Source organism: Sciurus vulgaris (genome assembly GCF_902686455.1).
Source record: "Sciurus vulgaris genome assembly, chromosome: 10".
NCBI lineage: Eukaryota > Metazoa > Chordata > Mammalia > Rodentia > Sciuridae > Sciurus > Sciurus vulgaris.
Genome location: NC_136470.1, coordinates 68,319,259 through 68,346,769, shown reverse-complemented (window position 1 = coordinate 68,346,769; position 27,511 = coordinate 68,319,259).

The following is a 27,511-nucleotide window of genomic DNA, read 5'->3' as shown; positions in this document are numbered from 1 at the left end:
GTATTTGCTTGTGGGCTTAGACTTTCTTTTCCTCCAGGGAAGACTTCCCTTTGCTCCAGTGTCAGAGGTCCCTTGACCTACAGCTTGTCACTTAACCTGCACACCACACCACTTCCCCTCCCACTCTGTATGGGGCCTTGCCAGTACCCTCTAATTAGCATCCCTTCTGCCATTGTACCACTCTCTACACCAGCCTCTTCTGTCTTCTTTCAAATAATACATAATATTGAATCATATAGTTTTCATGAAAAATCAACTCATTTTCACAAACTCATCATTGTCTTCACCTAGTTTGCTTAATTAAGTAATTTGTTGACATAAACAGGATCTTTGACTGAGCAGAAGCTAAAACAGATGGCACTAAAACCAAAAATAATCATTAACCTGTCCCATGGAATGTGTGAAACAGCGTATTTAGAAACAAGTGCAACTATAGCATATTTTTTATAAATGTCTGGGTAATGCATCCTTCAGATTTTTATAGAATAAGGAGATGGAGAGGATGAACAGTGGGACAAAAAAGGACAACTGTACCTTTATAGTGTGAGTGAAGTACTGCAAGTTCTGACGATGTTAAGTGTGCTTAATTTGATATTTTACATACATTATACTATCACAAGTGTAGAACATATTTCCAATATGATGGATATTATTTAAGTGTAATTTTCCAAAGATGATTAAATATAGATTTTATATTAATTTATAATAGCATATTACAAAATAAAATATTTAAGCATAAGTGTACACAGCCAGGTGTAAATTGATTTTTGACCACCTGTGATAGTATTTCCTTCAGGGTGATAAGCAACATTTTTCACAATTTTATTTTGTGTCTTATTTTGATTTGTGACACACATATTTTTTGATTTTCTAAAAGATGCTATAAAAGGTGCCTAATCTTAGGCTAATGTTTGCATGAGCAAACATAATAAATTAAGAGAAGTGTTAACTCCAGTCAAGCCTTATTGTGACAAATACTGTTATTAAAAATTATTTTATTTTGATTTTGTCATTTTGCGCCAGTGTTAAATTATTACTGTGACATTCTCTTTATTAGGTGTTACATATACAGAATTTGTTGGCTACTTCGTCCCTCCAAAAAAAAAAAAAAAAAAAAAAAAAAAAAAAAAAAAAAAAAAAATCCTCCAGAAAAGAATTCCTAAGAATCTCTCTAAAGAGAGATTTCAAGTCTTATATTTGGAGTTGAGTTTTGTATAGGGTAAGAGATAAAGAGTCAAGTTTGAATCTTCTACATATGAATACACAAATTTCCCAGCACCTTTTATTGAGGAGTCTTTCCTTTCTCCAGTAGATGTTTTTGGCACCTTTATGAAGAATCAGTTGACTATGGATGCTTGAATTTATTTCTGGGATCCCCTTTCTGTACTATTGGCCTATATGTTGATTTTTATGACCATATTATACTATTTGGATCACTGTAGCGCAAAAGCATGTCTTGGAATCAGGTATTGTGATCCAGCATTGTTCTCTTTGCTCAATATTGCTTTAGCTTTTTGGGGTCTTTTGTAATTCCATATGAATTTTTTAATTGTTTTTTTCTAGTTACATGAAGAATGTCATTGATATTTGGATGGAAATTACACTGAAACTATAAATCCTTTTGGCTAGTGTGGACATTTTAACAATAAAAATTCTTCCAATCTATGAACATCGGTCTTATTTCTATTTTTTGCATCCTCTCTAGTTTCTTTCATCAAAGTTTTATAATTTTTTTATAGAGGTCTTCCACTTCCTTGGTCATGTTTATTCATAGGTATTTTTGTAGCTATTGTGAATGAATAACTATCTATATGTATATCTTTTATTATATTTAATTATATTCCTTCTAATACCTAATTGGTTGTATTACTTCTATACTTTATTATATTTCTTATTATATTGAGTTATATTCCTTTTAGACCTAATTGGTTCAGAGTTTTATTATTAAGAGATGTTGAATTTTATCTAAAACCTTGATGCTACTTGAATAAAACATAGTGAAACACAACAATACATTGATATAGGTAACAATTTTTGGATAAGACTACTAAGGCACAGACAATAGAAACCAAAAAAGCAGGGAGGTTATACCATACTAAGAAGCTTCCACACAGCAAAGGAGACAGCTTACAGAATGTGAAAAAATATTTAGCAACTATTCATCTGACAAATGATTAATATCCACAATATATAAGGAACTCAAAAAAAAAAAAAAAAAAAAAAAAAGAGGAAAGAACTAGTCCAACAAAAATAGGGGAAATAATCTTAATAGATATTTCTCCAAAGAAGAAATCCAACCAACAGGTATGTGAAAAATCCCATCATTAATCATCAGGTAAATACAAATCAAAACTATGATGAGATACCATCTCAACCTAGTCAGAGTGGCTCTATCAGGAAGACAAAAAAAAAAAAAAAATACTGATGAGTATGTGGAGAAAAGGAACATTTACATATCATTGATAAGAATGAAAATTAGTATAGCTATTGTGGAGAACATAATAAAACTAAAAATGGAACTGCCTTATGATCCAACTATCTCACTTCTGGGTACATATCTAAAGGAAATGAAATCAGCATATAAAAGAGACCTATATTGTTCTCTCAAATTTATTGTGGTAATATTGATAGTAGCAAAGATATGGAATCAACCTAGGTGCCCATCAACAGATGAAGATGATGGATAAAGAAAATGTGGTATATATACACAATGGAATATTATTCAGCCAGGAAACACACTGAAATCCTATCATATGTAGCAAAATGAATGGAATGGAGGTTTTATTTTATTTTTTTGTACCAGTGATTGAACTCAGCTTCACTCAACCACTGAAGCATATCCCCATTCCTTTTTATTTCTTATTTTGTTACAAGGTTCTGCTAAGTTGCTTAGGGCCTTGCTAAGTTGCTGAGGCTGGCCTTGTGATCCTCCTTTCTCAGTCTCCTGAGTTGCTGGGATTAGAGGCATGCACCACCATGCCCCACTTGAAATGGAGGATTATGTTAAGTGACATAAATTAGATGCAGAAAATAAATGCTGCATGATGTTTTACATATGTAGAAGCAAAAATGTTCATCTGAATGTGTTGTTATGCTTCAGGAACTGGAAAGGTAAGGGAATGGGAGAGTAGAGGGAGAATGGATAATGCACACCAAAGCAGTTACATAGAAGGAATAAGTTCTAACAGTCTACTCTATAAAGCTTCATGGGGTGACTAGTTCATAATCATTTATTGCATGTTAAATAGCTAGAAGAGAGGAACTTGAATGCTCCATACGTAAAGAAATAATGAAATGAAAATGCTAATTACCCTGATATGATTTCTATACATATTATTAATACATATTAATATTAATATATAATATATGTTTACCCCATAAATGTGCACAATTATTACTTGGTAATCAAAGGTAAAAATGCTAACTGCCCTGCTTTGATCACTATACACTTTATACAGATATTGACTTATCACACTGTACCCCATAAACATGTACAATTTAAACTACATAATAATAAAGAGCACACTTTGCGTGATTCTGGAAACTTCTGAGTCCTAAACATCATGGTTACTCATAGGTTTGAACCATCAATATTAGCACACTCCCCACTGGGCTGCTTTGTCAGTGTTAGAGATCCTAGTACTATGGTACAAAGTCAAACTTTTACTTTTAAAATTATCCTTCCCAAATGAAGATAATTCAAACAATATATGCAAACTGAAATATTGATAAGTTGCATATTCTCATATGGAACTCTTACAGTATTTACTCAGTTTATCCATGCTACTGTAATAAAATACCTTAAATTGGTGAGCTTATCAATAATGGAAATTATTTTTTATAGTTCTAGAGGCAGGGAAGTCTAAGATCAAAGCACTAGCAGTTTTGAGGTCAGGTGAAGGCCTGCTCTTCCTAGATAGTAACTTCTGGATGTGTCCTCATGTGGTAGAAATGAGCCAGGCAGTTCTCTGCGTCTTCAGTGTAAGGGCACTAATTCCACTCAGGAAAGCCCGCCTTCTAGTGACCCTACCTACTAAAGCCGTCACCTTGGGAGTTAGGATTTCAGCATAGGAAATTTGAGTAGACATGCAATATTCACACCATAGCATTCTACCCTGGGATCCTCAAAATTCATGTCCTTCTCACATATAAAATATGTTCATCTCATCTCAGTAGCCCACAAAGTATTAAATCGATTCTTCATTTAACTCAAAGTTCTAAAGACCAGAGTCTTATCTCAACTGGCTATCAGATATTGCCTAAATCAGACATGGATGAGACTCAAGATATTCATTCTGAGGCAAATTGCTTTCCAGATGTGAACCTGTGAAATGAAATAAATTATGTGCTTCCAAAATGCAATGGTGGGACAGTATAGGTATTTTCATTTAAAATGGAAGAAAGATAAAAGGAAGGAGTGACAAGTCCCAAGTCCAAAACCCAATGAGGAAAACAACATTAAATCTTCAAGCTGCAGAGTCATCATCTTTGACTGGGGCTTTTGTCCTTCAAGCCCACTGGAATGAAGGTGCTCCCTCTGTAGCTTTGCCAAGCATGATTAGAGTCCCCAAGACTTGGGGCAGTACTGCCTTGATGAATACTGCTCTGTCTCTGTGGTTTTGCTGGGTGCAGCTCATAATGTAACTCTCAAGGGTTAGGTATAACTAAGTAACTTTAGCTATCCAGGCTGGAATCACATGTCACTGGCTCTATAGGTCCAGAGTGGTAGTAGCAGCAACTCTACAGTGGCCCCAGACTCACAGAGGTCCTCTGGATGAAGAAGCAGAGGCTCTGGGAAGCTTTATCCTTTGGAATCTAAGTAAAGGTAGCCATTCCTGGCCCAACCCATAGCATGTACACCCAGATTCTAAGAGGGAAGGAACTGTGCAAATGCCACCAAGCCTTTCACTTTGCCCCCAAGAATGGTGGTCACTTTGGCCTATACTGCATACTCAGAATTCAGGAAAGAGGAGTTTTGAAATCTTTCTGCCTTCAAGGCCTTGTATTACGAGGCTTGTGATGAAAGAGGCAGCCCCAGTGATCTCCAAATTGCCTTTGGGTCATTCTTTTGTTGTCTTGATGAATATCACCTGGCTTCCAAAGTGTAACAGCCTCGGTGTTCATCAAGCTTTCTCTTAATTCATAATATGGCCACACTGAGAATTTTTGAAATCTTTAAGATCTGTTTCCCTTTTGGTTAAAAATTCTATCTTTAAATCATTTCTTTCTTCTTATATGTTGCTATAAGCAGTTAAGAAGAAAAGCCATGTTGCACCCTCAACACTTTATTTAGAAATCTCCTGAGTTCTACCATCCACAATGTTGGGACATAAACACAGTTCAGTGATGTTCTTTACCATTTATAACAAGGGTTGCTTTCCCTTTAGTTTTCAATAAACATGCCTCATTCCCAAGTAATATCACAAGAGAATGGCCTTTGACATCCATATTTCTTACAACATTCTGTTCAAGACTATTACATATTCCCTAAGAAGTTTGAGGATTTGTCCTTGGCTTTTCTCTTCCGTTCTTAGACTTCACAAGAATTAATCTAATAGTTCATTCCTTATAGTGCATTTTTTGCATGTACTTTATAATTTTTTAGCCTCTACCACTTATTCAGTTATAATGCCACGTTCACACTTTTACGTATTTGTTAAAGCAAGTAACCATTCTTCTTGTGACAATTTTGTTTTGCCAAGACACATCTCCCCTTACTGGTGGTAAAGTAATAATACCACTAATGAGGCTTGGTTTTTTTAAATGTAGTATCTCATATTATAAAGGCAGAAGTTCACAAAGTGTCCAGGTATGGGTTTGTGTACACTATAGACAGACCAGAGTCTCTCTCTACTCTCTGAGCCTCCACTTCATTGGCATAATCCTTGGCATTAATAGCCTCACTTGATTTGCTTTCTTGGATCTTAGTTTTAAATGGCTTTTGAACTTCAGAAACAATCTTCTCTTTTTATCTAAAAGGGATTTCATAGATTCTCAACTATGAATTTTGAAAATGAAACCCAGAGAATAGTTGTTGCCATCTCTTATGCGTCCAGGCAGAGGGCATGTCTCTCCTGATGTTTGTTAATGACACTTGTTTAAAGAATTAACATCCATGATACTTACTAAGCCTCTCTTTAAAAATTTCATTTGAGCTGAGCACTGTGGCATACACCTATAATCCCAGCAGTTCAGGAGGTTGAGGCAGGTGGATGGCAAATTCAAGGCCAACCTCAGAAACTTAGTGAGGCCTTAAGCAACTTAGTGAAAGTCTGTCTGAAAATAAAAAACAAAAAGTCATAGGGGATGTAGCTCTGTGGTAAAGCATTCCTGGGTAAATCCTCAGTTCTAAAAAAGGAGAGAAAAAATGATTTTCTCAAACCTTCTGCAATGAGATTTTTATATTTGTACATGGAGAAATGGTGTTTGGAAATTATATCACCCACTTATTAGAATGGGTGAAAGACCCATTGGCTTTCAAATCTTTGGTTTCAACAACACTATGATGTACATTTGTTCCCTTGTACCATCTCGTTAAAATGGTTTTTGCAGAAAATGATTGGAGTTTCATATATGAACAGCATGGCTTTGCTGTGAGCATTCTCAGCACAGAAGGATTTGCACCATCATGACTGTACTCATAAACTGAGGAGAGATCTGGGTAACCAGGAAGGGAGTATCACAGGTACAGGAAAGAAATTTTATCTCCAAATTAAGGACTTAGGTGATAATGTTTCTACTTCAGAACTGAGCTCAGAAACTTTTCACTTTATTAAGAGTCCAAAGTGATAACTCAGTTGTCAGTGGCAATAAAAGAGTGGGGAAAATCTGTTTTCATCCTCCATTCATCAATCCATTTATTCATTTATTATTTTTGTACTGAATATTCTTGCAAGGCATTTTTCTAAATGCCTTAAATAAAACAGTGAATAAACAGCCAAAGTCACAAAGTTAATTAATTACAATTATACTATATTAAGTGCAACAAAGGATATGATATATAAGGATGAAACTTTTCAGTGTGATATTATGAAGAACTTCAAATATCAAAGTACATAAAAATCATATACTATAATGCTGAACATGGACCAGACAGCCATTGATTTAATTCTTGTTTGCCAAATTCATTTCCACTTGAAGATAGGAAATTCCTTAGGACACAACTATGCAATTAACTGGACACTTCTAGAGTCAAGCAATCTTTGATTTACCTATTTACCTCAGAATCAGAAATCTATTTCAACATATCTTTTTTTTTTTTTTTTTGAGCTAGATTCAAGGTTCTATAAATATTGGAGTGAAGAACCTGTTCAAACTTAAGTCAAGGAGCAGGGAGGAATTCTTCAAAACATTAATCCAGGTCTATTTTTTTTTTTTTTTTTTTGCCTGCGAACTCTGATTGGAAAGTGTTTTGAATTTTATGCTGTTATTATTTATCAGTCTGCAACTTGTATGACACTGAGGGCTTTACCCTCATGATCTAAACACTACCCTAAGACTCCTTCTCCTACCATGACGTTGGGGGATAGGATTTCATCATATAATATTTGAAAGGCACAGCTATTCAGTCCATTAAGGACAGGGTAATTTGGGGGTATGGCCTCTAAATCTCCATTATATATTTGTCAAGTTAGTAGGAGGTGTGGATAGTAGATAGCATATGAGTCCTAGGTTCATGAAATGGTGGGGCTGGTGGCCGATTTGGGGCAATTCATTTTTTCTCTCTGGGTTTCATCGACATGTTTTAAAATTGCAAAATGAAGGTTCTTAATGCTTATGATGCATTCCTCTGGCATTATCCTGGTCAGAGGGTTACTGTGACCCTATACAGGAAAGTCCCGTAGAAGCTTAACAACAATAGCAGCAACAAAAAGACCTCTTTTGCAATATTGCCCTCATTCATACACTACCACTACAGAACTTTGCTAGTGAAGAGGAATTAGAGTCATTGTCTAGTAAACTAAATCAAGGCAGACAACCAAACAGGGTAATTCAATTTTTAAAATCTACTTTGGTATCTATATTATCAAGTTTGGCCATCTGCCTTGATCACATTAAAATGATGACTGTTAGATCTCCTTTTCTTTTGGTGTTGAGTACATATAACTAGCATCGTTTTTCAGCGAATATCTACACTTGAAAATATGCTCCTATGCTTAAACAAATAGACCCTCTCTACATTTGGAATGATAAATTTTATAGTGTGATATAATTGTCCCTGAGTGCCCCATAAGATGTGATAGAACATGGGACTGTAAATCAGATTTTGTCCAAGATATTGTGTCACTATCATCCTGCCATATTAAATATATAGGCTACTATATTAATTCATCTACTAGACTATAGAAATTTAATTACAAGACAAATGAAACACTGACATGCCATAGTTTGACTCTATGCCGGTGAGTGTTCTACATATTTGTGGTTGCTGCTGTTATTTTGGAAAATTCCATTGTATTGTATATTTTGAGTTGGGGACTTTCCTGTGAAGCTACTGGTTGAGCAGTGTGGGTTTGTGGGGAGAGATAGATATGAAATCTTTGTGAGTTCTGCAGTGCTATTAAGCTCCACATTTCTCCATTGCTCTGATGCTGACATTCCAAGCACACAAGCAGTTATGCAAGAATCGATTTTTTGCCATAGATGGGGTGTGGGGGGCCTGAGCAAGCACCTTGGTCAACAACCAGCTCTGGAGGGGATGTGAAACCCATTATTGATCCAGGGCTAAGAAATCAGTGACTGTTGTATTATATAATTATTGATGGAGCCAGAAAATGCCATGGGCAAAGCACAACTTACTATTTGTTATGCTGGATTGTCTCTCTCGTCTGTGTCAGGCTGCTGTGTTCCGCTCTCGTGTTCCCATACCATGTTTATTTATACTATGTGCAGTTAGCTTTCATATTTCTCTTGTGATTCCACCTTGGAAAATGAACACTGGTTTACTTCAGGGGTTGTAAAAGAAATAAATTTTTCCAGACACTCCAATGGGCTCAAGCTGAATACCAAAGTCTGGACACAGGAAGGTAGGATATCAAGGAAGACTATCACCCCTTTCCTGATTCTTACCATAAGTCCCAAACCAGAAGGGTACAGGGTGTCAGGGTGGCCTACTGGTATGAACATTGACTGAAGCGTACTCTGTAAGGTCACCTAATAGGCCCTTAAGGAGGAGTAAGAAGGGTTTGAGAATGAAAGATAACATGGTTGGAGCCAGATGCTGGGTGAAGTGCTCCTGTGTGGGGCTCCATAATGCTTTTTTCCATTCATTCAGTGCTAGCTCTTTCTATTTCTTTCTTCTCCCTTCTCTTAGGTGAGCTATTCTTTTCCTTTTGCTCTTGTCAGCAAACTTAGAGCTCCTAGATAAAAATACTACCTATTATTGTAATGAATGTGTGTGCTATCATTTGAATTTGTCCCCAAGAGTTCATGTGTTGGAAATATAACTCCCACTGCAACATACTGGTAAGAGGTGGGACCTTGAAGAGGTGAAGGCCACTAGGTTTCTACCCCCATGAGTGGGTTAATGCTGTTACTGAATGAGTGGGGGACTCATCTTAGGAGTGGGTTCCTGATGGAAAGATGAGTTTATCCCTCTGTCCTTACCTCTTGTGATTCCTTGCCCTTTTCCATTCTGCCATGGGATGACCCACTAAGAAGGCCCTTTCCAGATGTAGGCTTCTTATCCTTGGTCTTCCCAGTTGCTAGAATTATAAGAAATAAATCTCTGTCCTTTCTAAGTTGTCCAGTCTTGTGTATACTTTTATAGCAGTACAAATGTGGCTAAGTCAGTGTATCCTTAATTCTATAGCCAAATATCAAGTTCATGAACCCAGAATAAGTGTCTACTAGAAACAAGAGGGGTTGTAATAAACATTTTGGTCACTAGCTGTTTCAATTGCCATGTCTCTGGGCTACAGAAATGTGGGAAAGCTATGGAGAGTGAAAGGCCACCAGCACTTAGAAATGTTACAGTTAACATTCATGAGCTGGTTTGAGTTAACAGATGGTTAGGGAAAATTATTAAATAACTTTTAAGGTCTTAATCAAATGGTTAAGCTATTTAACTATAACTGCCAGTAAAATTAGGGAGACTTAATATGCCAAAAGTATCTTTTCAAAAATTAAAGGAGAAATAAGTTGAGGTGAAAGTTAATTATTGAGCAATCAAATAGCCTTGGAGAGCCCTTTGGTAAAAGAACAGGAGTAAAAATTAGATATAGGGAAAGTATTTTCTTTGTTTTTGGATAATGGTGCTGGTGACAATAAAAATGCACCTTTGTGGGCAAAAGCACTGGAAACCTTTAGTCTCATTGTATGCATACGTAGAGATCAAAATTATTTACAACAGTGTATTTGAAATCTCTTTGACATGAAATTTCAAAAATGTGGTTTCCTCAATGTCAAGTTCAATATTTTAATGTTGAGCTGTTCAAGTGAGTGTGTTGGGATAAAAACAAGTTGCAGCTGCTGCCCTGTTGCTTATGTATGGATAGCACAACACTTCTGTGTGAGTCCTCAAAACACCTCCTTCATTAAAATGTGCACTCTGTACATTTATGAATACTTCTGGGTTCTTCTGAGAATTTTTTTAGTTCAGAGCCCTTCAGTTCAGAATACGCATATTATGTGCATTTAACTGTTCACCTGATGCCTTATACAGATCAAGCATTGTCCTTATCTTTAGTTCCTTGATTTACTTTTTTGTTATGCTGTCCTGAATCATTAAATATTTTGGTAATATTGCTTTAAAAATCCAAGAATAATTTTATTCCTAGAGACTAATTTCGTTTTCTCTTTTATTCTGATATTAGAAAGTGGTATACAATGAAATGGTGTCAAATAACTAAAATCTATGTCTAAATAAGGCAAAATGTTGTTTTTCTTCCTTTCTTCTCTTAGCCTGTCTTTAGGAAGCTAGGTAAATATAAAGAAAGAGATGTAGCAAATTTAATGATAGCAAATTTAAAAGTTTTGGTAAAGAGAACTTCTCAGTAGAGCAAACATAGTTGTTTAGAACTAAAGTCTTGAATAAAACATTCTGTCGTATATTCACTCAAACTCATTACCAAAGACCTGTTATTTCGTTTCTCAACCAGTTCTCCTTTCTAGTTATAATATCAACCATCTCAACCACTGAAATGTTAAATATAGCAAAGGTGAATTTAGTCAAACAAATTGTTTATTTTTTTTCTTAGTTTCCTGAGCACTTCATAAACTCCTGTGTGTGTGTGTGTGTGTGTGTGTGTGTGTGTGTGTGTAATTTGGGTATCATGCAATAAATATCTATCCCCAAAGATAAATTTCCTGGAAATGTTTAAAACTCTCATGGTAGATTCATTCTTAAGACAAACCTAGCACTTTTACAAGAAAGGCATTTCCCCCCTATTTCTAAGCTTTGTCAAATGCAAAAGGTAAAAATAATCAACATCTTGCAAAAGCGATTGGTCAAAGTTATTAATGAGGCAATTCTTTCTGCATAAACCATCATAGGAAAAGTAATGAGAGAAAATGTGACAATAAATTACAGTCTACTTTAGATCGTGTGACATTTTTATTAATAAAAGAGTCAACTTCAATGGAAGAGATGAACGTTCTGTGCATTGCAAATACTAATTTCATACTTTCACACTCCATGCATTATGCCACCATGCTTTTTGTGTTGAGTCAGGGTCGGAGTTCATTTTTTTGAATCCTGAGACTTCTATAATTTGGGGATTCTGTTCCTAAGAAAAAGATCCCCCCAAAAAAAACTTGAAAAAAATCTGTAAACACTGAATATGTTGTTTAGCTCTTTCTTTCTTTCTTTCTTTCTTTCTTTCTTTCTTTCTTTCTTTCTTTCTTTCTTTCTTTCTTTCTTTCTTTCTTTCTTTCTTTCTTTCTTTCTTTCTTTCTTTTTTGGCAGGATCTTTGAAGGATCCACCTGAGCCTTCTCTGAAGCTTAACCTATATTAGCTTCACAATACCTCCGATACTGTCTTCATTCTTTTACTTAAATAATTAGAAATCAATCATTAAAGTCTGATATTAATGTTATTCAGTCACCTATCTTTAATCAGCTAATTTATTGTGTTATGTACTCATTGTACTGTATTCTAGGAACTGTAGCAAATAGACACTGTTCAATGACTTAACCCCACAGAGGTTATTAGAGATACTTGGGAATGTTGCCCCTGACTGGCAACCACTTCCTAATGATAGCTTGATACCATGGGCAAATCAACTCAAATCTCATTAACATTGAGAATCTCTGCCATATTCATATTTCTTTTTTGTTTTCTAAACCTACTATATGTCAGATAACTGTGATAAATTCTGGAGAAAAAAAGAGTATATCTCAAATGGAGTCTATACTCAAAGAGTTGACAGTCTAATAAGTGAGATATGATTACACATGAAACTAATGTCAAGGTAGAGGTTGATACATAACATAAAAGAATAAGTACATTGGGAAATAGAACCCCTTCCTCTTCTTTCACATTTCTTCCCTAATTTCCAACATATTTTTTGCATATTTCCTTTGGGATTTTAGAAGCATTTATGTGGAGCTACAGTAAATTATAACAACTTATAAAGGAACTTCCTGGAATGAAGTTTTGAAATATGCTTCTTAGAGAAAACATGCACATTTTAGAAGCAAATATTTTTCACATCCCTTTTCAGATTCACTAGAGAAAATAGACCCTTTGACAAATAACAGTGCTCTTACATAAAACCAGGATCAGTTAAAGTCCAAACTCAGCAGTTCTTCCTATTCTTGTGTCTCAGTTCTCACTCCAGTTAGATATATTCAGCAGTCTGGGCCTGCAGTCTGATTTTGGAGTGGGTGCCTGCCTTGACCCAATGTGGAGAAGCTCCTTGGCTAATGCATAACAATTCATATCCCTTGAGTTACAAAAGTCACATATTTAGTTTCTTGTTCTCTTGAATTCACTTTCTATAGGTGACAGCTCCTGACAGATCACTGTGCACCTTGGATAGGCACTGGCAGGAGGCATGCTGCGTAAGAGAACAGCACAGCCAGGGGAGAGGGAAAATCCAGAGAGATGACTATTCACCCAGAGTGGCACCATCCATAGTATTTGCTGGGCCTGCTGATTTAGACAGAATGGACATGCTTCATGTGGCCACTGCCCTCTGAGCATTAAATCTGACCTGTGTGGGAGCCCCAGAAGCAGCCCGTCTGTGCTTTTGGGCACTCTCTTAGTGATGGCCAGACTGACAAAAGCTGATATGTTCCCAATGCTTTGTTTTTGGCACGGGGGGTAGAACAATGATAGACAGTAGGAACTAAGTAGATTATATAGAGCCAGGAGGAGTGGACTGGTATGCAGGGAAACATCTCCAAACCAAGTAGGGAGCTGAGTCAGATGTTGCAGTCTCTTTTCCAGAATTTAACAGCAGGCAAGGAGTACTAGGATTGATGACCAAGGAGCAGCCTTGGAACATAACATTTTGGATATAATGAGGGTAAATAATCCCTAAATATTGAGACATTGGTGTCCATACAACTATGCTGCAGACAGCAGCTGACAGATTAGAAGCTAGAGCAGATCTTCATGAATAGAGGAAGATATCAATGGAAGACAGTATGGATTTGTGGAAAGAGCATAGGCTCTGGAGTCAGAAAGGCCTGGATTCAAATTCCTGTTCCACCATTTAAGAACTGTGTAACAATTGCCAAATCTCTAACTTCTCCAGACTTTAATTTCCTTGTCTGTAAAATGAAATTAATGATTCCCTTTTGAAGGTTAAATCTTGAGTTAATATATTTGCACTTAGATACCAGTGATGACAGAAAAGATAGCAACAGTCATTTTTTTTAGACAGCTATATACTGTTCTAAGCAATTTAAATACTTTTTTAAGGGACACTATTTTAGCATCATATAATTGATTACAACTGAGGCTCCGAGGGTATAAATAATATACTATGTCATACTATAAGGATATGGCCAAACATTCTAAATCCAGTGTGACTGACCTTATATTCCAGTTTTATTACTGTACATAATGTTGGCTATGAAAACACCAGCAAGGAGGTAAGTTTTTAAATCTGCATGTTAGGTAAAATTTAAACTCCTACATAACTCCTTAAAAGATCTAAAAAAAAAAAAAAAAAAAAATAACAACAAGTTATTGGAGATTCAGCTCTTGGATACCCTTGACAGCTTTTTGAATTTTCCAGGGGGAATATTTTCTAGAGTTCAGGGTCTTGGGTGGCAGGGAGCTGAATAGAAAGATTGTTAAGGAAATGAATTCTGACATGGCTCTGTGCATGGTGAGTCGGACAGGTCCTTGGCTAACAGGAGAGCATAGCATTCAGATAAGGCTGCACTGAGAGTCTTTCTTTGTATGGCTATGAAAGGCCTTCCAATTAATGGTGAGGTTGTGTGAGAAATAAGATTGGGTAATCAGGAGCACATATAAGTTTCCTTCCCTTATGTCATTTGGATTTTAAAACATATTTGTAATTTCAGAGTTCGAGCCAATTCTATACCTACTAATTTGGATATAGATTTTCAACTTCAAATAAATTGTACTCCTCAAGAAGATTAAAGTTGTCTGTGTTATGCTACTCCTGTCTCATATAGGCTGTCTTTTTCCACTTTTATAGAGATTGAACAACTTTTTTCCTGTTCTCTTCCCCATCTATTATTAATACCTTGACTCACTCTCTTTTCTTAGGTAAAGGAGGGCTTCTCCTTGATCCTGAAATTGAGGAACTGGCTAGTTTTTAACTCAGTTTTAGTCACTACCACCAAACCTACCAGTATTTAGAAAAGTCTATGACAGTGTCCCTATTAGTTGCCAGAGTTTATGTGTTGAAGTTGTGGTAAAGGATGAGTATATCCAGCATTGCCAGAATGACTGTAAAAGCACCATGGCATAGCATCACATAAGACATGGTACCCATGTGGCCTTGGACAGAAAGGAGTAGGAATCTGTCCTATGAAATGGTATAATGTATTGAAATATGAGCTTTTGGTTAGCAGTGATACCGAGGTGCTCTCTTGTTTTAGAAACACTATCAGTGGCTTACAGCATGGGTCAGCAAACTTTTTCTCTAAAGGATCAGGTAGTGACTACTATAGGCTTTGCAGACAATAACCTCTGTCTCTGCTGTTGTAGCATGAAATTCACCATAGACGGTGAATAACTGAATGAATTTGCCTGTGTGTTCCAAACTTTTTTTTTTTTTTTTTTGGTATCAAAATCCAGGTCCAGTCAAACTTTGTTTTTAACAACAGCTGGTGGTCTACGTTTGGCCTTAGTTTGCTGATCCCTGGCCTAAATTCATAGAGAGGGAAACTCATCAATTTCAATCTTTTCCTTTTAGAGATAAGAGAAGTGAAGTCCAGAAAGAAGATGAATTGTCTAGTATAACTTAGTAGCTTCATTCCAAAAAAGAGAATAAAACTTAATTTTGTGATTTCTAGACCAGTGGGGTCTCCTTTAAAATTAAACTGTATTATACTTTTTGATTCATCTTTCTCCATAGCTACCTTCTCACATTCCAATCATGATGCATAGTTAGTTGTTTGTGTTGCTGATGTTGGCAAAATAATTCTGAAACTACTATTATTTTTTTTAAATTGTAAGGAACTTATTTAATAATATTTTTCATGTTGAAACTTTGAACAAATGAACCACTGTAAATTTAAGTGGCAGAATTCTTACTTTGAAATGAAATGTTACAGAAAAGTTTTTGGAAGGATTTCTTGAAACCTTTTTCTATTAATAATTCCCATTCATGATCACATAGTCTTAGTGTGATGTTCATCTTAAGTTAAAACCAAGACCCACATCCCATTTAGAATAAAATAAAGATTGATCCAGATTTACAGAGGCTTTTGGCATTAGTCCTTTGTAATCTTTTTATATTACAGCATGGACCTAATTATAGTTTTCATTTTGAAAAATAATAGTCTTGGTGTAAAAAGGATACAGGCAGAGGTAACCTGATTGCTATCTTCAGAGAATTTCTGTAACATGTATGCATTTATTTCATACAGCATTTTCACTCTTTCTACTACACAAGAGGTATTGGGGGAACTTTCAAATCTTTTCCATTGATGAAAGATGAATCTATTTAGATTCTGGATTTGTACTTCAAAAGCATCTCAGTAGTATGGATGTCCCCATTAATCACAAGAGCATAATGAAGTGCTTCTCAGGCTATGGGTGCACAATGGAATGTAGAGTGCATTTTTGGCCATTATCCAGTTTATTTGGTCAATGTAGATAGTCAATCTAGGTAATTGAGGACCTAAATTGGATTTTCTGGCCATAATTATTCCTGTTTGTCTATATACATCCATCAAATTTATCAGATAATTGCCATATAGCTTCATTTTGTACTCTCCTGACTCAGGTTGGCTAAAATAGAAAGAGGACTATCCTGAGAATGAACCTTGAGTTTAGTTTTGATGTGTGTCACCTTTGAGCAAATTGTGGGTAACATCGCTGGATCTTTGTCTCTAACTGAACTGAGACATAAAAAAGCCTGGTTGTGCCTGGGATTACCTTAAACTTTAATGAACTAAAACTGGATACTTTCATTTTAAATTTGTATTTTAAAAATATTTATTTGAACTGTATACTTAAAAATAGGATGGTAAATTTTATGTGATGTGTTTATTATTTGTTTTGCAGTTTACTTTGAGAATTATAGAACCTATCTATCATTTCCATAATGGATGATCTAATTTCATGACCTTAATGATTGAAATACCTAAATAATTGTTGTTTTAGTCATTAAGATAACTGAGATTGACCATTCTATATTTGATCTATTTTGTGACTTAATGATTCTGACTGAGGCTTGAGCAGTTGAGGGCTGATGACCACTTACCATGGTGTCCAGGATGAATAGAAGTAAGATGGATAGATAACATTGAAATGCCTCACTTTTGCAATATTTAACTGGGGTAAAAAGCAAACCATGTAACTTTCTCTGCAAGCCCTGAGTTGTTGAGCAAAATGATCTACTTCAAGATAAACACCAGTATTATAAATACCATATAAAGCAGCCAGGCACGGCATTCCAGGTAGTACAGTGAATCATAAAGTCTAGTGCATGAATGGAAGTTCATATTCATTCACTTGCCAGTTTCTTGCAAATGACCTCAACTTAAAGTCTTGAGAGCAGAGCTTGCAATGGGATTTAAAGGAAGGGACATATTTTTCTCTCTCTCTAATCAATCCTAGTCCCTCTTATTTTTCATTTCCCTTTGCTTCTGACCCCACCAACTCTGACTGCCTTGTCATTTCTTGCCTTTTCTCTACTTCTTTGCTCCCAAAGCTGACTATCTTGTCCCTGATTGCCTCATCTTTGCTTTTTACTGGCTGTCACCCTCTGAATGAGGCTGTTTCATTCTGCACATTCTACCTTCTGCAATTTTCTGCTCCAGCACTGTAAAATTCAGAAAGAGTTATCTGTGACTGGGAAATCATTCAGTCTTGGAGGGGGTAGGATATTTTTTATGCCTCAGTGGTCATTCATTTGACCAAGGGCAATTGGAAGAGAAAGATGGGAGGGAAAGGGAAAGTGTCAGGAGGGCCCTACTCTAGTGTCCAGCTGCTCTGAAGAATTAAAACCCTCAAGAGAAGTGAGAATATTATCCTACCTTGCAGTTCTCTACCTCAACTCCACTGGAGACTTATAAAAACAATGACTCCCTATTTCATTCTCAGGTCACACCTTGCCTTCCATATTCCCAGGTAGTTAGTCTGATATTGTAAAATCTTGACATTATCTTTTATTCTTTTCCTTGATATAAAATCTGACAGATACGTAAAAACCAAGATATGCTAGTTTTGACTTATCTAGATAGAAGCATAAATTACCTGCCTTAAATTCTCATTGTTTAAAATATTTGCTACTTTTGCAATTAACATTAAGCTGTAATTATATCTCAGTTGATGTCCTAAATGTTATGATCAATAAAGTATTTAAATATTGTAGTACAGAAAATAAAATGTTTTGTTAATTAACAGTTATGATTGAATACTGAAATAGTATAGTTCTAACATATTAGCACAATTTTCTTAATTTTATTATGGAAAGAGTATGGAATATATATGCCTCTGCTTAGAATTTAGGGACATGATTTCCTCAGTTATGTTTCTTGATAAAGTGCTGGGCTCCACCCCTAGTGTTTTGGTTTAAATAAGTATCAGTGGATTAAGCATTTGTATTTCTAACGATTTTCCCGATGATTCTGATGCTGTGGGTCCTCAAACCACAATGGTAGAACAACCAGCCTTAGCTATGCTGGCATTTTTCTTAGTAGGTATTATTTTTATAAAAATAGCATATTTATTAAACCACTAATATCCTTATAGTAATTTATTTACAGGATCATATTTTTTTTCTAATAATGATCTCAGTTAAGCTACCATGTACTTTCAGGCAGATTTTATTGAATTTGGGAAGTGAATGACCTAGGCTATAGATAGGAAGATTTATATAAATATGTTTACATATATAAATATATATTTTATCTGCATACACATACATACATACTCACATACACATATAGATATATAAATATTTATACATAAAAATTTTATATGGAAAAATATATACATATATATGTATATATATGTGTGTGTGTGTGTGTCTGTGTGTATATATATATATATATATATATATATATATATATATAAAATATCACCTGAAACCTCCGCATGGCTCCCATCTCACCCACAGTGTGTGTGTGTGTGTGTGTGTGTTTGTGATATATATATGAAGTGTCCCCCAAGTGTTTTCTAGATTTATAATAGATTTATAGATTTATTGAGGAAAACTAGACAATTAAAAATGGTATATATTTATAGCAATGTGATGTTTTCATATATGCACTCATTGTGAAATTCTTAACTACAATTAAACTTATTAATATATCTGTCACTTTTTGCCAGGGGTGGGTAGGGTGAAAACAGTTAAGATCTATCTTATAGCAAATTTCAATCATACAGTGCAGTACTAATAGCCATAGTCACTGTACTGTGTATAATATTAGATCTACAGAACTTATTTGTCCTGCAGACTGAAACTTTGCACCCTTTAACGACCATATTCTATTTACTCTGCTCTTCTCCACAACCCTGACAACCACCATTGAAGCATCTGTATAATTTTCTTGTATTTTAAAATATTTTGCTGTCATTGAGATTATAATTAAACCACTTACTCCAACTCAAATTGTATTCTAGATGTTAATTTAACTCTCTGCTACTATGATTTCAACATATTGGGGTTCCAAATCCAACTTCATTCATGTTACCACAAATAACAAGGTTCCTTCTTTTTTTAAGGATGTATTCATCCACAGTATGTGTGTACATGCACACACACTATACACACACCACATTTTGACAAATTTCTAATATTTCCTATGTTTGATCAATCATAATAGATTTTCAGTTTGGCTCTAGTGATGAATAAAGTTTTGAAAAGGCAACTTACACACAGGTCAACACACAGATCATCTAATGTCTTCTGCAGTCCAGATTGCTCTATTTTCTGCCTCTTGAACTTGATTTGTGCCTGTTTTCATCACTCATGTTGCCTGGGTACCAGTTAACCAGGAATCTGGTGTGCTTAGATAGTGCCTTTATTCTCAATTTGAGTGACTGTGGAACACAAGTAAGCTGATTAGAAATAACTCTTGTGGACTGAATAAGATCAGAAATACATACAGAGGCTAAAATTGCTTAGAGAAATATGGCATTGACCTGAACCATATTTCCCAGAAACAGCAGAAAACATAAGTGATTAATAAATACACTACAGTATCATTTGTTGCTTGGACAAGCTTTTACAAATCATTTACATTAAGAAATAGTATTTATTGTCATGTTCTAGCAACATATCAGTTTTTTGAAGTTAGCTCTGGTGCAATACAGTAAGAACAGATGCTTCAGCAAACTTGGGGCACTCTGTTTCCCCAGGGACAAATAAAGGTTTGAAAAGGCTGCTTGCACCTTGGGGAAGCCTGGGGTGAAGGACCCAGAGATGCCTCCTGTGCCCACAACATCTGTGCATGTCATTACATAGCCACCTGTCACCCAGGCAAACTTCTGAAAAGTTCACACCGTCTGGCTTACTTTGTGGCAAAAAAATAAAAGGCAAGCCTGTCTACTGAGATTGACTTCCCAATGTAGTTTTGTGATTTCTCTTTATCTGATGGTTTTCCATTTTTAACAAATCCATTGGGACCAGGTTAATGACTCATGAGGGTTATTGACAATAAATTTGCCCATGGGAAAAAGAGATAGTGTGTTAGAAATAGGCTTGTGCAAAACAGAAATCAAATTGTTCAAGGTAATCAATGAGAAATTTAGAAGGTTATACTACTCAGACTCCTATTTATTCATATACTAACATAGAAATAAGAACTTTCTTGTCTTTTCAATTCCTGAACCATTATCCTTTAACTTGGAATAAATTAATCCAAAGGAAAAAAACAACTTGCTATGCCTACTGAAGATGCTATTGTGATTTAATACTGTATCATCACTTCAGCAGTCTCTTATGAATCTATTTGCCTAAGTGACTTCCATCAGTTCACTGATGTAATTTCTTTAAAACCTCATTAGCAAACATATGTTTCTTGAATGGTTCATATCTTAGCCTTAAAGTGTATTATAGTTGGTAGTTTGGGGGGAGAAATTGCTTTGCATTTATATCAAAACCAAGTCCTTGGTTGTAGTGAAGGATTGACCTAGTTATTGAAAATGATGGCAAGAGAATGAGCTAGTATGCATATCATTTCTATCTCTCATTCCTCAGCCAGTCAATGGCCAACCAAATTCCAAGCCAGATCTTTTGCCTTCAAATTCTGGTTCTTTACAATCTGTTATATAGATGTTCATCCCTGTCCTATGCAACTGAATGGGACAGGGGAAAGAAAACCTACAGAAGTCAGACATCAAAAGAGTGGCACTAAAGAGATACTGCGGTATAAATAATGTAAATGTATATGAACCAACAACTGTATGCACATGACGAATACTGTGTAGATTTATGATACCCCACAGGGTTTAATTTATTTCTGGTCTTAATAGCAGTTTATATTCCTTCCCTTTGAAAGTCTAGTGGGTCTATTTTGCATATTTTCTAAAAATTCAACATATGGCATTCCTGGTCTTTACTTGTCTTGCAGTATTTTAGCCAAGTACCTCAGGCTTACTGATAAACAACTTCTATATCCTTACCCCCAAATCCACAACAGGTAACTGAAATATTTAGCAAGTTATTAGTATGTACCCAAAATATTATATATCTAAACTCCTTTGCACAAAATTGATTATGGGAATTAATATTTATTATTTACACATACAGAAAGATATACATATTTATTTCTTTTTAATCCTATCACTGTTTCATAAATATTGTACTTAATCCATCAATAATACAACATACTTTCATTAATCCCAAGAAATAATTAGAAAGCATTTATGATAATGATAATATTACTTTGTACAAATATTACACAAACCCATTAAACCCTTAGGGAAAATCACAGCTGTGAAGAATGTCAGATGCCCCGTCTGCTCTGTAATAGATAGTAGACCACTGATTTGATATTTAATGGAAAATTAAGCTAATTAAACAATAGTAGAAAACAGACATTTCCTACCTTGTCCTTAAAACTTAGTAAGACAGATAGTTTTTAATAATGAATCCTATCTAATAAATTAACTATTTTGTACTGATTTTTCTAATATATTGTAGTTTCATATCCTTTAAAAGTGGTGTTTTGTGACATTTAATTGTTGACAATGGTTTTCAGTGATGGGTCACAATATTTCATGGAGGCTTTTCTGCTGGCCTTTATTGTTGCCTTATGTCTGCTGCTATACTAATCTGCTTGTTCCATATGTCATAGAAAATAGTGACCCTGTTTTCATGTCGCACTATTCTTTGAGCAAGTTTCCAAGTGACCATTTAGTGATCCTGCAACTACCTTCATGAATTGACATAATCCTGATACTATGAAAGTATTCACACTGATACACTCAAAGATTTTTTCTCTCTCTGGTAGTTTATACAATGTGACACTTCTTGCATAGTTATGAGTAGAAAGTAATATGTTGGAAAGTACCTATAGGACCCTGGATTTTATGTTGTGAAAGTTTGTCACACAGTTGATATATATTATTTGTTTCAAAGTTCAACTTAATTGTATCATTCTCAAGGCCTCTTGGCCTCATGCTGTGCCATTGACACTAACAACAAGGCAGAGTTCTTTCTTTTTGGATTTTCAATTTTAACACCTATATAAATGGAAAAATACTACTGCCCATAGAGGATATGCAAAGTTTAAATTAGATAAATTATATGGAGGCATTGAGCATCTTGATGAGAATTTCCCAGTCTCTTGATAGATGCAAAGTATTTTTCTGCTTCTGTCTTTTCATTTATCCTTTTTTCCTTTCTTCTCTCTTTGCTTATATCTCTTTTAAAGCATCAGGTCTCTGCTTATGGTATGATTACTCATGTATCTACCCCTCAAAGCCTTTAAGGCAAAGGACCAGGCTTGTTGCCTGTACTGCTTAACGGTTAGCATAGTGCTTTGCAGGAAAAACTGCATGCCAAATATTTATTTTCATTATATTAAAATTTTGAATCGATCCCAATTAGTAAGTATTTCATATTTATTTGTTATAGGATCCACTGAGCAGGGATGGCATTTCCTCCTCTCTCTTACTGTTCAGTCACTTATTACAATCTTAGTGTGTTAGATGCGGTGTGGGAAAGAAGCAGCAGCAATGGTTGCCATTTATGGGATAAGGTATATGATTGGGAACTTCTTTCTATGGTAGTAAGAACTTTTCTTCACTGAGATAATAGGAAAGAGAAATATCAAAGTGAGAAAGAAGGAATCAAAAGCTAGCAACGAGATGAGCCAAAATACAGAGAAACAGCAGGTGCAGATGGAAGCACAGAGAAACACGTGATGGTGTGAGCCTCTGAGGAGAGACTTGCCTGGGTCTGGGATTTGGGTAGATTTCTATGCTGAGGATACAAAGAAGGCTGTGTTGACCGGAACACTCAAAGGGAGGAGTGATGAGCCTGCAGCACGGCTGCCCAGTGCTCCAGAGGTCTTGCTTTTATTACTTTCTAACCAAGTAGCTTCATACCATGCTTCTTGTTTGCAGTGGGCTTAACAATCATGTTTTATTAATTAATCCTACAGCTTTGCTCTGGGCTACATCTGTATTATTAGCCTCATTTCACAGACAAGAAGGCTGATGCACAGTGGCATTCAATATCCATATACAGGCAGAAAATTAATGGCCTTCATCAGACAAGGCCATAGGAAACCCCTGTACTTCGACAATTAAAAAATATTAAAGCTGATTTAGGCTTTTCTCCTTCTCAAGATAAGTTTCATTTTTTTTTTCTTTTTTTCTTCTTTTGTCTGTCTTTCTTTTTCTTTGTTTTCTTAATTAATTAATTGTGTGTGTGTGTGTGTGTACTTGACTAACTCTTCTCTCCAGACCCAGGATGATGAGAACGGGTAATCCCATTTTTATTAAAGTCATAGGAAAAAAGAAGAAGAAACATGCTACAAACCTGTCATGAGAATCCATTAATCATCTAAGCAACCAAATTGTGGGGCATTGAAATCAGTAGTAGCAACCGATGTCCAAAACACTCCACTTAGGCTTGTCATGGGTGACATCTCAGCCATCCTTTCTGTCACCCAGGGAACAAACAGGCAATTCTGTCCAATCTGGAAGAGGTGGAGTGGGAGGGAAGAGTCAGTGCCAGCTCTGCCTGCATGCTCTAGTGGAAAGGACTTCTTTGTGACTTATTTGGAAAGTGATGAGATTTTCTTTCTTTCTTTTTTTCTTTCTTTCTTTTTTTCTTTCTTTCTTTCTTTCTTTCTTTCTTTCTTTCTTTCTTTCTTTCTTTCTTTCTTTCTTTCTTTCTTTCTTTCTTTCATTTTTTAAATCAGCAAATCAACCTATGTAAAATTTTCAGCCTATTTTTCAAATGATTCTCAAATGTGACCATTTGGATTTTCTTCACTACAGTCAACCCACCCTAAATGCTCTTTACTTCTTCATTACTTAATCTGTCCTTAACCTCTCCCTGAAAGTCCAGCTCAGTGCCAAAAAGCCTTCAAGGTACTTCATTGTCCCCATGAATGGCCATCACACGGTTTCTACCAATGGTGTTTGTGTCTGGTAGGTGTAGTGCTTTCTTAATTTGATTTTGAAATTTCACTTCACTTTATAAATGTTTATATTTTGTCTTCTTTCTTAAAAACATCTTTGAGGTAAAAAAAAAAAATACCACATATTTATTTATAGTCTCAACAGAATCTAGAACAGGATACTCTCAATCGCACACCTCTTCTGAATCTTTGAATTATGGATGAAAAGGAAAAAAGGAGGCCACACACAGCCCACTCCTTCCATGTGTGGGCTTTTAGTGAGGACGTTTAGTCTTAAGGTTGTGATGAGGAAATAGGTTAAAAGGGAAAGTAAGAGTTTGAATCTGTAGAGGGGCATTCTGCAGTATTTGATAAATTCATTTCCTTGATAAATGAGAGGTTTTTGGATTAATAAAACTTGCAGACAAAAAATCAAAGTGCTATAAAAATGTTTCTCTCTGGTATGTTACTGGAGTCTTTGTCATTTCCTTTAACTCATACACAGAACACAACCTGGATATCTGCCAAAGCCTCTCAGGAGTGTCATTTGTCACACCTGAAGAAGAAAGAACTGCCGAGATGACCAGAAGATGCAATGGTGGTCAGACTGCTGTCAACTTGCCCATCCTTGGGCCTTTGGCCTCAATGCAAATGAGTGCATGTTGATGGGAGATGCACATCAGAATATAAATAGGACCCATAAGCTTGAGCTGCTTCCTGGTGTACTTCACCCCAGGTGACTCCCCTGTCTCAATAGGGGGTTAGTCAGTAGTCCAGAGTCAACCTCTCATAGTATTTAAAAAAGACTTTATTTTGTCTTTTCTTTCAGGGTCTCTGCCAGATTTCCAAGCTAATTAAAAGGAGCACAGACAGGTCATGCATTTTTTTTCCTCCTTAGTAAGTTATTGGCAGGATTTCTAGTCTTTCAGGTCAGAGAATGTGGAAACAAGTCAGAAAACACTGAATGACTGGCAGGTCAAATCACCACAGCAGCAGTCAGAATGTCAGGGTGTGAACTCTAATGGAACTGCTGCTACTCAGGTGACACTGCCTCAGAAGCCCCAGGATGGGCCACCACTTCTGGTTTTACAGTATTGTGTGAGGAGATCACCTGTGTTTCAGGGGCAGAGACTGATCTGTTCGTAGCTCTGTCCCCTTTGTTTGCTTTGAATTTGGCACAGAGTAGATGCTTCAAACATACTTTAATTGATTCGTTTTAATAGTCTATCCCCAGAAAATGTAAATTGCCTCAGAAACATGTAACTTCTCCCTGGAAAATTGAAGATAAAGATGGTTACCTGAAGGTTACTTTTATCTTGAGCTCAGTGCTGCTGGAATGCCATTTGAGCTTACTGGACGGAATCCCCGTTGGTGGTTTTTGCTATGTTTGGCTGTTGGTAATATTCCAGGCCATCTGTCTGCCTAGGCCAGTCTGTAATGTGGCATCAGATATTCCTGAACGTAGAGGTCATAGTCACAGAAGGTCAGCTATTGTAGGACAAGCTTTGAGGAACCGTTGCAAGTGGATGAATAGTTCAGATGAATAAGATGGTTCCCAGAATACAGATTGAGAAAGGGGAGGTTGGAAAAAGATATAGAAAATGAGTGAAAGGAGGGTGAAGACAACTAAGTGTATACAGCAAAGGATCACAGTAGTTTTGGTCCCAGTAATAGGCAGATGTCACTGTTAGACCCTTTCCAGACTCTCTATTAGTACACATCTTTGGTATTTTATTTTAATAAGAAGTGGTTCTTCCACCATGCTTCTAATTCAGCCAGTCACGTAGCCTAGTGCAATTTTAGGTGGTTTTTAAGGGAGCTCATCTTTAAAATTATCCAACAATACCATCATTAATGACACCATCATTGTAGTCGTCCTTATTTCCAGAAGTGAAGGTCCTTTTTGTCAGTAAACAGGGCTTTCAATTTTATTTACACACATTTAGGTGTGAGTGACCTGAAGTGATGCTTCCCTTAGGCATATTTTTATCTCATAAGATGAAACACAGCAGTGATTAAACCTAAGATTTAGACAGCTAGTGTCTGAATTCAAAGTGTCAACTATTGATCAATGGGAAGATAATTTTATAGCTTGGGTCCTTTCATGATTCTTCAATTCTCACGATTGAAACTTATCCTGCTAACTAACATATAAGTATAGTTCGACTCATTCATAAACAAAAGATAAAAGCACATATAAATGCTGAAATATATGGGATATGATTCTAAGAAAATCATGAAGCATAAGCTCAATATGTACTTAGTTTAGAATTTAGTGGAATAGTCTGCTTGATTCTTGGTTACCTTTTCTGTGTTTGGCTTTCCTACCTCAGTGATAACTCTGTAGGTAGAGTGTGGGTTCAAGCGATATTAACTCAGTTGAGTTATACCAGACCTGTATTATGTCATCAACTTTATCTCCATTCATAGAAAAGTGTCATATTCTACATTAATGTGTTTTCCCACTAACTGACTTTTTAAAATTTGTAAATAAGAACTCTTCTTTCTTAAAATTTTAATACCAACTTTACAAACTATGCAATGTATGTTATGTATTCTTAGTGTACAACAATTGCTGTTCAACTTTTTAATGACCACTGACCATCAGCATCATTAGGAACCATCTATGTTACTATATGAGTGATTTAAGATCTCATCAGGTTATTGAAGCCTGATTTTTCCCTAAATTCTTTATAAGTTATTGTATCTGATTTGGTAGTTTTACCTCCTTTTTCCTCAGTGTCTCTACCATTTCTTAGCATTCATTCTTATGGTAATAAAATGTATGAGCTTTACCATATGGAATTTGCAACCTTTGTTACATGTATGCTTTGTTCCTTTATGTATATGTATGTGTGTGGAGGGGATCTTAATTTCCTATTTGTGGCAGTTTTGAATAGGCATGTCTGAAGTTGGGTTCCTTCTGAAGCAGACTTGAAAGGAGAATTTGCATATAGTATATTTGGGAAATAATCTTAGGAAATATGGGTAATGGAGTAAGGAAATATGACCAGGAATAGAAGGACATAAATAAAGGGTGTGTTATATACCACGGGGAAACACTGGGATGAGGAAGAGACAGTTCCAGAGTCTTACCACCTAAAGGCAAAGAAACTGGGCATTTGTTCTTTGTCCTCCAGCTTCTGTTTGTCTTTGGCTGAGAGCTTTTTCCCTGAGCATTAACACCTTTGTACTTCTAGCCTGCCACATGGAGGTCCCAAGGAAACCCTCAGATGGAGAATCCTGTGGCTCTCAGGAGGCCACAGCAGACATCTTCCAAACTGGAGAGTCCCTGGTGAATATACTTTACCAACAGCAACCGCTAAAATCCAATTA